This window comes from Mustela putorius, unplaced genomic scaffold (genome assembly GCF_011764305.1).
Source record: "Mustela putorius furo isolate JIRA1106 unplaced genomic scaffold, ASM1176430v1.1 tig00000242_pilon_pilon_pilon, whole genome shotgun sequence".
Classification (NCBI taxonomy): domain Eukaryota; kingdom Metazoa; phylum Chordata; class Mammalia; order Carnivora; family Mustelidae; genus Mustela; species Mustela putorius.
Genome location: NW_025421325.1, coordinates 4,742,901 through 4,756,326, shown reverse-complemented (window position 1 = coordinate 4,756,326; position 13,426 = coordinate 4,742,901). Strand labels below are relative to the sequence as shown.

The 13,426-nt window shown below is 38.1% G+C and overlaps 1 protein-coding gene across 2 annotated transcripts in view; it reads left to right on the top strand.

The window, feature by feature from the left end:
• Window positions 1-13,426, top strand: part of SH3RF1 (SH3 domain containing ring finger 1) — a 180,612-nt gene that overhangs the window by 127,536 nt on the left and 39,650 nt on the right. The gene's annotated exons all lie outside the window — the stretch shown is intronic.

Genomic DNA, 13,426 nt, shown 5'->3' with positions numbered 1-13,426 from the left:
TAGAACATTTTGATTTCTTATCAAGAATAATGACAGCTTTTCAAATTCTAACACCTAAAAGGTTAATTTTCAGAAATGACTCATTATTCAACAATTTCAAATATCTGAGGCTGCCTTTTCTTTTTTTTTCTTCAAGATTTTATTTATTTATTTGACAGAGAAAGACAGTGAGAGAGGGAACATAAGCAGTGGGAGTGGGAGAGGAAGCAGGCTTCCTATTAAGCAGGGAGCCCAATGCGGGGGCTCTATCCAAAGACCTTGGAATCATGACCTGAGCCGAAGGTAGATGCTTAACAACTGAGCCACCCAGGAACCCCTGAGATAGCCCTTTTTTAAAGAAAAACCACAAGTTAATTAAAACATTAGTACTTTAAGGCCCTTTAAATTTTATTATTGTTTATTAAAGTTTTATTGTATTACTGTATACATCCTAAATTTGGCAGTAACTAAGGCTTTAAGAAGCAAAATAGTTTAATTTTAATTAACCAGGCATTAAGTCCTTTCTTGTATCCTGAAGAAGATTGAATGAATCTTCTATATTATTCTGCACATTTGTGGGCATATGTGGCATATAAGTGGCATGAACAGGAGCATCCTGATTATTAAACCACAAGCCTCTCTAAAATGAAATTGAATGTTTTCCTGGAAAATTTGTTATAAGTGTTGTAAAGCAGTATTCCTTTAAAAATAGTATTTCGTGGCAATGTACCTATTAGGCTTCACATGTGAGTGGAGCAAAAATTTCTCTATATGCTGAGGAGAAGGAAGATCTTAAGAGTACAAAGTCATGATGGTCAATACTCTCTGTATTTTTCTGTGTAAGGTTCCATCTTGGTGATTAGCCTTCCTCCCTACCCCTTAAAACCTCCCACCGCTTCACACATTTGTGTGTATACACACACACACACTTTAAGTACAAAGGCAGGAGAAATATTTGATCACTAGTTAATTAACTGATTACATGTCACTGTGGAATATCTGTCACTGTGTCATTTGACACTGTCATATTTTTATTTAGAATTTAATGACAATTGCATATTCTTAACCTCCTGATACATATTCCAGATGTAGTATTACTACATCTGGTAATGAGGTCCTTGAAAATGTGTCATTGGAATATATCCTTTTGGTTTATAGATGCTTCTTATTTGTGGTGTGCTTTTGGTGAACAAATACCAAATAGAGATACCCACAAACCTAGTGTATTGTTAGAGTCATAAGCACAGAGAAAGGAACTGAACCCAACTTTTAAAATATCTGTTGGTCTGTCTGTCTCCTCTGCCTCATGATAAGATCATAGATCTGTTGCTTCAGAAATAACCTGTGTGACTGCCCCTTTGGCATTAACCTTCAGGGTAGAGCTTTCCTCTTTTCTAAATCCTTCTGCATATGTGCTGCTCATAGTCTCCCCTTCATCTTGGTGGATGAAGTGTTTCTTTTCCTTTGTAGTCTCTGCCTCCTCTTCCCAAGCCTTTCATTCTCCAGGAACTTGGTTACATCATGCACATTTTTTGTTTTGCATTTTAGTCATTTGCTTCCCTCATCTTCCCCTTAATGTAGGAAAATGAGCCACTTTTTGCTCAGCTCACCTCAAAACTATTTTCCTTGACTGCATTCCCTTCAAGTTATGGTTCTACCTTTTTTTCTTTCCTTTCCCTGCCAAAATTCTCACAAGAATCACTTACACCTGCTCAGTGCCTGTTTTCTGATCATGTGCACTTAGCCTTTGGCTACTTCAGTCCCTGAGACTGCCCTCCCAGCTGCCAACTAACTGCCTTTTCTTAGCTCTAATTTGTTTTTTATCCTTCCAGTGACATCTACCAGTATTTCTTCTCCCCCTACCCATGATATTAACCATCACAACCACCCTTCTTAATCTTCCTGAAACTACTTGACTTTTTCATTTCTGGGGTATTGGTTGGTTGGTTGATTTGTTGGGTGGTTGGTTTGGGAATCTGCAAGGTCCTGTAGCCTGAAATGCTGAGTGCCTTTTGCCTTTCCTCCTTCCTCTGCTATCTTCTATACTTTCTCTTCCCTAGGTCAGGGAATGCCAACTAGTGTGGCCCCACAGGACTTTCATCCTTGGTTGCAGAGTGGATTTGTTTTAATTCATTCTTAAGATAGAAAAATCAGGAGATTTTACATAGGCCTTAATTTCTAGCTTTCCTAAAAAAAAAAAAAATCTGCTGACTAGCAAGTGGCTGCCTCTTGAGAGAGGACCCACACTCCCCAGTGCACCTCAGAGTCCACTGTTCCCTCTTGGCCTCTGTCTGGCCTTCACTCATTGACCTCACCTGCCCTAGCTCTGCTGACATATGAATTTTGTACCTCCTATTCTTAATATTAGAAATCCATCATGTTATTTCCAAGGTCTCTTTTCTCACAAGTCAGAGGGTGTGTGTGTCTGTGTCCCTCTTTCCCCTACACAGTACTATGCCAGGCTTATAATAGTCAATTTAAAAAAAAAAAAATTGAGTGAAAGGCTCCATTAGGAAACCTAACTCCATTAGGTTTGATTATGGCCACCGTGGATCTGAGGGCTCTAGCTTGACAAAGAGATCTCTGCCTCTGAGTATTTTGAATGGGATATTTTTGTTTTGGGTTGAGGAAAGGTATCAGTTCTTTATATAGGAATAAAACTTTACAGATCATTAAGTCCAACTTCATGTTATGTATAGCACATAAGAGACACACACAAGATGGAGTGACTTGCCCAGGGCAACAGAGCAAGTGAAGGATCAGCTGGAATCCCTCTGTGAATTGTGAGAGTAACTCACATTCATATAGAGCTTTATAGGTTACAGAGCACTTTAACCTGTACTCACTTTTACCTGGGGTATGCAGGGTGATTTCATCTTCCCCATTTTATACAGCTAATGAAACTGAAGCTGTAGAATTTAAATGGTCAACCTTAGATTACTCGGCCAGTGAGGAGAGACCTGACTCCAACCCAGACCTTTCAGTTTTACGTTCCCAGCTTTTCCTGTGGTTTTCTTGAATGATCCTTTATTCAGCTCACTAAGCTAAAATTCTTTTTAGACTTTCAGTGAAGTGAACACTCCCTTTGTCCTTTATATTTCAGAATCAGAAACCTGAAAAAGAAAATTCTGGTTTATTTATTTATTTTTTAATAGGCGGGTCCAGCACAGGTGAAGATAATGAAAATAAGCCAGGAGCTAAGTAACTGATGGATGTCTCACCTTCCTAATCTAGTGTAGTGGGGCAGTTCCTTTAAAATAATTTTCCCTTGGTAGGACAATGTGAAGATTGCATTGAGTGTGTGTTCCTCACTGCCTTGCTGCGTAAAGGAGTAACACGTGTTACTAGAGGACTGCTTCAGGGCTCAGAAGATTTCAGGAATATGGGCCAAGGGAGGTCAGGGGAGAAGTTTCAGTCATCCTTTCTCAGGTCTGCAAATTCATTGTGCTTAATGAGCCTCAAGAGACAGCCACCTTGGGAACAGTTCCTCTCCCCTCAGAAACCCCGAGAGTCTGGAGCTGCACTATTATGTACATGTATCTGCTGAGCACTTGAAATGTTCCCATCCACATTGGGATATGATCTAAGTATATAATACACACTGGATTTTTTAAAAAAATGTAACTATTTTAGTAATTTATTTTTAAAATTTTTATTTTATTTATTGAGAGAGCACACACATGTGCAAGTGAGTGAGGAGGAACAGAGGGAAAGGGACAAGCAGATTGAGCTAAGTGCAGAGGTGGGCATGGGGCTCTGTCCCATGACCCTGAGATCATGGCCTGAGCCAAAATCAACAGTCAGAGGCTCAAGTGACCGAGCTACCCAGGCATCCCTATTTCAGTAATTTTTTTATGTTGATTACTTGTTGAGTGATAATAACTTGGATAAATTGGATTAAATAAGATATATTATTAAAATTAACTTTACCTGTTTCTTATCTTTTTAAATGTGGCTATGAAAATTTTGAAATTAGCTATCAGCTTATATTATACTTCAGTTGAACAGTTGGTTTAGAGAAAGTCCGTTCTTCCCTTGATAGTTCTAAGAGACTGACATTGTTATTCTTTTAACAAATATTTACAGAGCCCTAAAAGGAGCCGTTGGCTGAGGGAGGATTTCAGATCAATTTAAAAATACTGAGTAATGCCTTCAGTCTAATTATTCCTTTTCTGTGGGGGAGTCTTCTATTATAAATGAAGACTGAGCTTGCTTTTATTATTTGGATCATCTAGAAACAAAAATCTTGTTACCTAAGTGCAGGGAAGAATAGAAAACTAATGGAAATACAAATTCCTCATTGCCATTATGTAAAAACATTTTGCAAGGGACTATAACATGAGGCACAAAATATTTTTGCTTCTGCTAAGAGGAGGTAAATGGCATGAATTTAGATCCTGTAGCATTGGTTCACTGGTATTATTTGAAGAGTCTGACTCTCTGGGGAAGGAACACTGGACCTAACAATGCAGCAGAACAAAAGTAGCTTTCAAAACATAGCTTTATGAATGTGCATTTCAAACCAATGAGGAAAAAGTGCACTGTTAGATAACAGGGATGGGACAGCTCCTGAACCATGTGGAAAAAACATAGTGCTATCCTCACCTTATTCTTTACAAAAATGTGTACATGGTTTGAAGATTGAGATGTAAAAAGAAAGAGAAAAAAAGGAAGGAAGGAAGGAAAGGAGCCATAAAAACACCAAGAAAGCATGATTTTCTTTCTTAAAATAATGGAATACAATTTGTAAAGCATAGTAAATTGAGGGGCACCTGTCTGGCTTAGTCCGTGGAACATCCGACTCTTAATCTCATGACTGTGAATCTGAGCCCCACATTGGGTTCAGAGATTACTTAAAATGAAATCTTCAGGGGCACCTGGGTGCTCAGTCAGTTCAACATTTGACTCTTGATTTCAGCTCAGGTCATGATGTCAGGATTGTAAGATCAAACCCCGCATGGGGCTCCATGCTAGTTGTAGAGCCTGCTCGAGATTCTTTCTCTCCCTCTGCCCCCTTACCCCTCACTCACATGTGTACCCCAACTCTTTCTAAAAAAATAAAATCAATAAATAAAATGTTTAAAAAAATAAAATCTTTTAAAATAAATAAAGCACGGTAAATTGAGATGACATAATGGAAAAGATTGATAAATTTGGCACAAAAATAAAAAGGTATATGTAGCAAACATATCAGGTTAGCAAATTGGAACAATATTTCTAATTTGATGGATATATATACATATGTATTATACATACATATATAATATGTGTACATATATATACATACACACATTATACTATTTTTCTTTTTTCTTTTTTTTTAATTTTTAAATTTTTTAATAAACATGTAATGTATTTTTATCCCCAGGGGTACAGGTCTGTGAATCGCCAGGTTTACACATTTCACAGCACTCATCATAGCACATACCCTCCCCAATGTCCATATCCCCACCACCCTCTCCCGTTCCCCCTTCCCCCAGCAACCCTCAGTCTGTTTTTTGAGATTGAGTCTTTTATGGTTTGTCTCCCTCCCGATCCCATCTTCTTTCATTTTTTCTTTTCCTACCCCTCAAACCCCCCACGTTGCATCTCCACTTCTCATATCAGGGAGATCATATGATAGTTGTCTTTCTCTCATTTACTTATTTCACTAAGCATCATACCCTCTACTTCCATCCATGTCATCGCAAATGGCAAGATTTCATTTCTTTTGATGGCTGCATAGTATTCCATTGTAGATATACACCACATCTTCTTTATCTGTTCATCTGTTGATGGACATCTAGGTTCTTTCCACAGTTTGGCTACTGTGGACATTGCTGCTATAAACATTCGGGTGCATGTGCCCCTTCGGAACACCATGTTTGTATCTTTAGGATATATACCCAGTAGTACAATCACTGGGTCATAGAGTAGTTCTATTTTCAGTTTTTTGAGGAACTTCCACATTGTTTTCCAGAGTGGTTGCACCAGCTTGCATTCCCACCAACAGTGTAGGAGGGTCCCCCCTTTCTCCGCATCCTAGCCAGCATCTGTCATTTCCTGACTTGTTAATTTTAGCCATTCTGACTGGTGTGAGGTGATATCTCATTGTGGTTTTGATTTGTATTTCCCTGATGCGAGTGATATGGAGCACTTTTTTATATGTCTGTTGGCCATCTGGATGTCTTCTTTGCAGAAATGTCTTTTTTTTTTTTTTTTTTAAGATTTTATTTATTTGTCAGAGACAGGGAGAGAGAGTGAGCGAGCACAGGCAGACAGAGAAGCAGGCAGAGGCAGAGGGAGAAGCAGGCTCTCTGCCGAGCAAGGAGCCTGATGTGGGACTTGATCCCAGGACCCTGGGATCATGACCTGAGCCGAAGGCAGCTGCTTAACCAACTGAGCCACCCAGGCGTCCCCAGAAATGTCTTTTGATGGCTGAATGTCTGTTCATGTCTTCTGCCTATTTCTTGATTGGATTATTTGTTCTTTGGGTGTTGAGTTTGCTAAGTTCTTTATAGATTTTGGACACTAGTCCTTTATCTGATATGTCGTTTGCAAGTATCTTCTCCCATTCTGTCAGTTGTCTTTTGGTTTTGTTAACTGTTTCCTTTGGGGTGCAAAAGCTTTTGATCTTGATGAAATCCCAATAGTTCATTTTTGCCCTTGCTTCCCTTGCCTTTGGCAATGTTCCTAGGAAGAAGAGGCTGTGGTTGAGGTCAAAGAGGTTGCTGCCTGTGTTCTCCTCAAGGATTTTGATGGATTCCTTTCTCACATTGAGGTCCTTCATCCATTTTGAGTCTATTTTCGTGTGTGGTGTAAGGAAATGGTCCAATTTCATTTTCTGCATGTGGCTGTCCAATTTCCCCAGCACCATTTGTTGAAGAGGCTGTGTTTTTTCCATTGGACATTCCTTCCTGCTTTGTCAAAGATTAGTTGACCTTAGAGTAGAGGGTCTATTTCCGTGCTCTCTATTCTGTTCCATTGATCTATGTGTCTGTTTTTGTGCCAGTACCATGCTGTCTTGATGATGACAGCTTTGTAATAGAGCTTGAAGTCCGGAATTGTGATGCCACCAACTTTGGCTTTCTTTTTCCATATTCCTTTGGGTATTCAAGGTCTTTTCTGGTTCCACATAAATTTTAGGATTATTTGTTCTATTTCTTTGAAAAACATGGATGGGATTTTGATAGGGATTCCATTAAATGTGTAGATTGCTTTAGGTAGAGTAGACATTTTCATAATACTTACTCTTCCAATCCAGGAGCATGGAACATCTTCCCATTTCTTTGTGTCTTCCTCAATTTCTTTCGTGAGTACTTTATAGATTCTTTGCCTCTTTGGTTAGGTTTATTCCTAGGTATCTTATGGTTTTGGGTGCAATTGTAAATGGGATTGACTCCTTAATGTCTCTTTCTTCTGCCTTGTTGTTAGTGTAAAGAAATGCAACTGATTTCTGTGCATTGACTTTATATTCTGACACTTCGCTGACTTCCTGTACAAGTTCTAGCAGTTTTGGAGTGTAGTCTTTTGAGTTTTCCACATGTATCATATCATCTGCAGAGAGTGATAGTTTCACTCCTTATTTGCCGAATTGGATGCCTTTAATTTCTTTTTGTTGTCTGATTGCTGAGGCTAGGACTTGTAGTACTATGTTGAACAGGAAAATTGACACCTTTTGGAGCACAGTTTGGCAATACCCTTCAAAAGTGTTTAAGCCTATACTTTGATCTAGCAAGTTCACTTTTAGGAGTTCACCCTGTGGATATGCCTGCACAAGCATACCAAGATATATTAAATGAAGACATCTCTATATAATGAAATAGCATGCTATCAATCTGTCTCTATTGATACAGAAAGATGTTCATGAGATATGGTTATAGAAGAGAGTAGTATATGGTACTTGGTTTCATTTGTGTTAAAAATTAATAAAATAGATGCACATATAACAATGTCTACATAGAAAATATATGAAAGAGTGTTCTAAATTGTTAAGCTTAGATACATCTGGGAAGTGAGTTGAAGGGAGATAAATGTGGGAAACTAGTTAAGGCTTTTCTCTTTTTACTTCATATTATTCTATACTATTTCCTTTGTAAAAGTAACAAACATACATTACTTTTATAATGTGTTTTTATTTTTTAAATTTTTTTAAAAATTTTTTATTTTTTAGAAACATATAATATATTTTTATCCCCAGGAGTACATGTCTGTGAATCGCCAGGTTTACACACTTCACAGTACCCACCAAAGCACACCCTCCCCAATGTCCATAACCCCACACTCCTTCTCCCAACCCCCCTCCCCCAGCAACCCTCAGTTTGTTTTGTGAGATTAAGAGTCACTTATGGTTTGTCTCCCTCCCAATCCCATCTTGTTTCATTTATTCTTCTCCTACCCCCTAAAGCCCCCATGTTGCATCACCACTTCCTCATATCAGGGAGATCATATGATAGTTGTCTTTCTTTCTCCTCTTGACTTATTTCACTAAGCATGATACGCTCTAGTTCCATCCATGTTGTCGCAAATGGCAACATTTCATTTCTTTTGATGGCTGCATAGTATTCCATTGTGTATATATACCACATCTTCTTTATCTGTTCATCTGTTGATGGACATCTAGGTTCTTTCCACAGTGTGGCTATTGTGGACATTGCTGCTATAAACATTCGGGTGCACGTGCCCCTTCGGATCACTATGTTTGTATCTTTAGGGTAAATACCCAGTAGTGCAATTGCTGGGTCATAGGGCAGTTCTATTTTCAACATTTTGAGGAACCTCCATGCTGTTTTCCAGAGTGGTTGCACCAGCTTGCATTCCCACCAACAGTGTAGGAGGGTCCCCCCTTTCTCCGCATCCTAGCCAGCATCTGTCATTTCCTGACTTGTTAATTTTAGCCATTCTGACTGGTGTGAGGTGATATCTCATTGTGGTTTTGATTTGTATTTCCCTGATGCCGAGTGATATGGAGCACTTTTTTATATGTCTGTTGGCCATCTGGATGTCTTCTTTGCAGAAATGTCTTTTGATGGCTGAATGTCTGTTCATGTCTTCTGCCTATTTCTTGATTGGATTATTTGTTCTTTGGGTGTTGAGTTTGCTAAGTTCTTTATAGATTTTGGACACTAGTCCTTTATCTGATATGTCGTTTGCAAGTATCTTCTCCCATTCTGTCAGTTGTCTTTTGGTTTTGTTAACTGTTTCCTTTGGGGTGCAAAAGCTTTTGATCTTGATGAAATCCCAATAGTTCATTTTTGCCCTTGCTTCCCTTGCCTTTGGCAATGTTCCTAGGAAGAAGAGGCTGTGGTTGAGGTCAAAGAGGTTGCTGCCTGTGTTCTCCTCAAGGATTTTGATGGATTCCTTTCTCACATTGAGGTCCTTCATCCATTTTGAGTCTATTTTCGTGTGTGGTGTAAGGAAATGGTCCAATTTCATTTTCTGCATGTGGCTGTCCAATTTTCCCAACACCATATAATGTGTTTTTAAAAGTTTATTTGCCTTTCTTCAAAAACCTGTTACGTTCAAGGGACACTTTAGTGGGCTGTGAATTAGAATAGGCTCCTTCCTATTCTAGTAACAAGCCTACTCTTTATAGGTTTCCCTTGGCCCTAAGAATAAAACCCGAACTGAGGCCTTCCCATGACAAGTTTCTCTATGATCCAGCCCTATCTGCTTATCCTTCCCTACACTCCTCTTTTCACTGCTGTGCTCCAGTCAAGGTGACTCCTACCCTCCCTTCCTCCATCCCTTTGTGTGTGGTAGATAGTGGAGTGCAGCCTAAGACTCAGCAGAAAGGTCTTCCTGACCAGTTTGTATAAAGGCAGTTACACACCATTATTTTCTATTTCAGAAGCCTGATCTGACCACTATGTGTAATTATTTCATTTGATCACTTGTTTCTCATTTCTCAGACCTACTTTTTACGTTCTCTGGAGGTCAAAAACTAGACTGTTTCCTCTGTAAAGCTTTGTATCAAATAGTGACTATTCAACTTGGTTTTCATTAATGTTTTTTCTCTTTTCAAAAAATGTAAGTTCCATCTTTTAAAAAGATTATATTCTCTTTAGCAAAAACACCGACATGTGCATCCAGATTATTTTGATATTTCTTAAGCTGCCTTGTATTATTATCAGCATTTTGTCAGTATTTCCTTTCTCATACTTTATACTTCTGATAATACTCCATCTATATATTAGAATTTACCAGAAATGGACATTACAGTTTTAAGAGATTAACAAATATCATTTGCCCTGCTTTAGCTCTAGTGTACTGAATTTTACCTTGGAAGCAACTTGGGTCTCATCAGATACTCCTTACCAAATGCTTGGAGGAAGGTATATTAGGATACAAATTTATTTTGCAGGTGATGAGTGCACTCCTAAACTTAAAGGTCATGGTTAGATAAATGTCACAGAAAGCCTACACTCAAACAAACATTCATAAGTGAATGTTATCAAAATTCCATTAAAAGCCATCAGATCCTTGCTTTCCTGTTGTTACTGAAGGTTAAGTTACACTTACAATAAAAGTCTCTTTGGGTTTCTGCCCAATTTATTTAATCCCTCTAACAAATAGTCTTGACTTTTTTATTTTCTTTGGGACTTATAAAGGCAGCAAGATAGCATTTTTTAGTACTAACCTCTACTGCTTCAGAAGTCCAAAGTAATTTTAAATTATGGCAGCTTTCCACTAACAAATATGACTGCCTCTGTAAAAATGAAATGCGGGGGAATATAATAAGTGATTTAGAGGAATAGAAATGAAAGATGTGAAATAGAAAAGTAAATTATATCTGTTTAAAGTGAGATAATGCATTACGCATGTGGAGAACTAAAAGAGGCAAAAAAGATCATGGAGTCCAACTTCCTCATTTTATGGATGAGGACCAGAACTGTTGTCTTTGGTCTATTATTCCCTACTATATGGTAGGAACCATACCACCATGTGTCTATCTACTTGTATGCACTTACTTTTGCATGTAAATTTATTTTTATAAACATGCCAACTATGTTGCCCAGCAGTTCAACTCCTAAGCATATATCCAGTATCCAGATAACTGCTTATGTCCACCAAAAAATACAAGATTATTCATGCCAGCATTGTTATTTTTTAAATTATTATTATTATTAATTTGACAGAGAGAACGCAAGCAAGGGGAGGGGCAGAGGGAGAGGGAGAAGCAAACTCACTGCTGAGTTGAGAGCCTGATGTGGGGCTCGATCCCAGGACCCCAAGATCATGACCTTAACTGAAGGCAGATGCTTAACAGACTGAGCCACCCAGATACCCAGCAGCATTGCTCTTAAGAGCCAAAATCTATAGGAAGGAAGGAAGGATAAAGAGAGGGAAAGGGGAGAGAAGGGGAAGGAAGGGGACCCCAAATATAAACCAACAATAGAATGCATAAATAAATTGTAGTGTATCTGCACAATGGAATATTACATAGCACTTTAAAAAAAGACTGAATCATAGAACCATATGGATAAATCTCAGAAAGCGTGTGGCTGAATAAAAGAAGGAAGATAGGAAAATACTGAGAGTGCATGTGTTAATTATAAGTCTGTTTATAAACTCCTTGAGGACCAGGAGACATTTGTCTGCATGTGAAGATCTCTAGCACCTAACACATTATGTAACACCTAACATGTGGTCAATGAGTATTTATTTTAATGGAAAATATATGATACGGGAAAAGATATGGGGGAAGCACCCAGTATTTTTATAATGAGATATACAACTGGAAATATAGGGAACAATACTTTATTTCTTATGTTTATTCAAGAGCACAGCATACAGAAGCCTAAATTTTTAATACAATATTAACTATAACTGACACTTGGCTACATATGAACAGGACTAGACTATGGTAATATTTTAGACTATTTCAAATAGTCTGAATATTTCAGACTGTGTTAAATAAGAATAAACCAATATTTGTTTCAGACTATTTCAAAGCAGACATCACTAATGGAACCAATGATTTGATCCCAGGATTAATTTAACTAAGGTATGAAGTAGATGTGATAGTTTTTTCAGTTCCTGTATTTAGCCTTCATGAGGAGGAAGTCTTCTCAGTTTCTTCCCTTACTTCTTAACTCAGTGCGACATGAGGGTCCAGTTAATTGGTCATATTCCAGCGTAGAGATTCAGTCACACTTTGAGGATTTGTGCCTTGGGATCTAGATGAGTTTATATTAGAAGGCATTTTCTGACTCTTTTTCTTCTGGCATTGTTGAAGTCTGGACCACTCTTACCGTAATAGTAAAACAGTAACATTTCTTCTTTTGGCCATCTGATTTTCTCAGGGACCACCAGATGATGAGATGGCTAGACCAAGGTAGTCTCTTGGTCAGAGGCCATTATAATGTTATAAGGCCACCGTTTAATAGTACCTCATTTCTTCATTCCTAAACACGTAACACACAGTTATGATCCTCTTTCTCCATTGATAGTTCAGGCATTGGTAGGTGTTAATGGTTGCATTACTGCCTATTATTCTTGAAAGTTTATCATGTGGAAAGTTTATCATGATGCATGTTCATGTTTGAAAAAGATGTTCCCTAATAATTTTAGATCAAACAGGCCAGATGAATTCAAGTCCCTGCGGAGCCACAGGAACAAATTGTTAATCAATTTGCAATCATCTGTAGAAGCCCTGGCTACAGAGCTGCAATTAGTACAGCTTTGTGAGTCCCCGGTTGTGCCTGAACAAGTTCACTTTGTTAAATATTGACTGACAGGATTTCCATTCTTTGAGTAGGACATTCTCATCAACAGGGTAAGGAGACATGGTCCTAACCATTTAGGTGGGTGGAAAATAGCATTTGATGATCGGCATTTGTGAAGTGCTGACCGTGCAAAGCTGAAATGAGAAAATCCCTACTACCCTTAATATTTACCTATATTACCTTTAAAAAGGTAAAAGAAGTCTTTCAAAGAAGTCTATTATTTTTCATCTTAGTTTTTTTTAATGAGAGGTTAAACTAAGTGCTCAGTGATTTCCTATTTTACTGTAGTTTCTAGGTAAGTTCTGTATAGTTTGTTATTATTGCAGCTTTCTGGAAACATTTTATTATACCTCAGGGAAAACAAATCTTGTGTTCCTTTCTTTCTTGCTGGTATTACTGGCCTGGTGCACAGCTTTTGACGCCTTGAACCCTTTGTAGTCAGAAAACTTTTCAAATAGACAGCTTGCCAGCAGGACTTGGATTTCATGTTTTACCCCGTTATGATTTTAAACTGTAAGTACAAATGAAAAGAATTGATGCAGTGACATGACAAACATCAAGAATGTCTACCAGCTTTTTTGTGAACTTCTTTCAAAATTCATAGAAGCAGCAGGTTAATTTATGTGGCAGTACATGAGTTAACCTATAATGGTGTCATCTTTGTTGTCTTGCCCATTTATACCAGACCCCAGAGTTGCCCCTTCAATGTTCACTTGTGCTCTGAGCAAATACCTGGCCGT